The sequence below is a fragment of the Phodopus roborovskii genome, unplaced genomic scaffold, assembly GCF_943737965.1.
Source record: "Phodopus roborovskii unplaced genomic scaffold, PHOROB, whole genome shotgun sequence".
NCBI lineage: Eukaryota > Metazoa > Chordata > Mammalia > Rodentia > Cricetidae > Phodopus > Phodopus roborovskii.
Window position 1 is genome coordinate 3,946,401 of NW_026126682.1, and position 2,140 is coordinate 3,948,540.

Here is a 2,140-nt window from a genome sequence, read left to right on the forward strand (position 1 = left end):
TTCCTGCTTGGACCCGTGCAGGCCTTGTGCATGCTGCCATAGTGTCTGTGAGTTCATGTTTATCACAGTCTGCAGGACACTGTTTCCTTAGCGTCCTCCATCCCTCTGGCTCTTACAACCTTCCCTGTTCCTCTTCCCTGAGCTCTGGTGGGAGGGGTTTGATGAAGACATTTCCACTTTGGACTGAGTGGTCCAAGATCAAAGAGAGTTTTGTTGATGAGGGGTAAGAGCTACACTTACTTACCCATGGACATAAGGATACAATGTAGAATGTAGTGCAGAATTATGATGATCCAGCAAGGATTAGTATTAGGTTCCTTTCTAAAATCCACAGCCTCAATAGTCCTGGGTCATAGTTGAGGCTTCTGGTACCATCCATGATTCCCCTCATATTGAGTGGCCTTAAGTTTCACTAGACAGCTTTGGTGACAACCAATATATGAGTGCCAATTTGTACCTTTAGGGATGTCTTGCCATGTTAGTCATTGTTGTAGCTCATATGCATCCCAGCTGTATAAAACTATTCATTCCTTCCCTCCTTCGGCAGCTTGCAGAGTACTTTCTAGTGTTGTGGAATCTTGTCTGCAAGGAGGAAGGTTTTGGGTTAGATCCAGATGGATCATCTGAGTCCAGTGTCCTAAATTCATACAACAATTTAAAAAGAAAGAATTATATAAAAAAATAAACAGATCGTAACCATCAGCACTTGCATCTGGTGGGCAAAAAGCAAAGCAGAAGGGAAGTGACTGTATCAGAGGGTAGCACAGGACATTCCTCCTGGTGACAAAATAGTCCTGCACCTTAGTTGCAGTTGTGGTTGTACAAACACATAACATGATGAGAGCACACAGGATTCTATGCTCACATTGTTTCAGTGTCAGTTTCCTGGTATTGATATGCACTGTAGTTATGTGAACTCTAACCCCTGGAATCTAGGGGAAAGGCCCTTCTTGAGTGACTCTAGTGAATCTGTACCTACTGCAAATTAAACATCTTCAAGCTTTCCTCAGCGATTAAACTTTAACCAATTTAAAGACTGCACAAGCCAGTAACTACTTCTATAAAATGATAGAGCATAGACTAAAAATACAGAACCAGGGGACTCGTCTGGTGAAATCTACCAAATATTCAAGAGAAAGATGTGCCTTGTTTTTCTCAAGTTTGTAGAGAATAGACAAAGAGGAAGTAACACCCATCTCATTTTAAAAGGCTAACATAATCTGGAGACCAAACTCTTATAAGGATAGTGTTGAATATTAAGAATTTAAGACAATGCAATCATGAACATAAAGGAAAAATCCAAAACAAAATTAGCAAACTAACTGCAGCAATGGACAATATAATTACATTATGACCCAAGGGCACGAACTAGAAATTGATAAAGAATTTCTTGTCTTCACCAACTCCTCCTCTCTTCCAGTTAAGACTTTGGTAAATACATTGGAACGTTCCAAATGTCAGCCTGTCCTTATTTCTGTTTTCTTTAGTCCTGTTTACTTCCTTGTGTGTGGAAACTTTAGGCATCAGAAGGGCATCCAGCAAATCAGTTAGACAACATGGAATGAACAACAGAGCGCTGAAAATGGAGTCTGGCGAAGACAGAGGTGGAGATGCATGATAGGTACAACAACCCATCAAAGAGAAGCAACTTTTATCTTATTTTAACCTTTGTAACAACATTCTATTAGTAATGCCATTAGTAATGTCTGGCACAGAAAGGAATTCAACAGAAAAGTGTAGCCTGAATTGCATAAAGCAGTCTTGAATAATTCTTCATGGTTGCCAGGCCTATTGCACAGAAGACAAAGAATTAATCAGGTCCCGGGGAAGACCAAAAGGTTGAGAAAGAGAATAGAAAACATGAAGGAGATGATGTCCAAAGTGACCTAAAAGTTCGAGTTTTCTTATGGTATACATTGAATGTTCACTTACCTTTTGAATTTCAAGTGTTTTGGTCCAGTCATTCATGTAATTTGGTATCTACTATATCCCCTTTCAGAAATAATTTAAATCAGTAGGCAATGCAAATAATGTTAAAATTATTAAGCATATTAGTATCCTTGTAAACAGAGTCCTTCAGGATGACCAAGGTTGTGGGTGACCTAGGTTCAGTACTGACAGTCAGGAGAAGTCAGGTTCA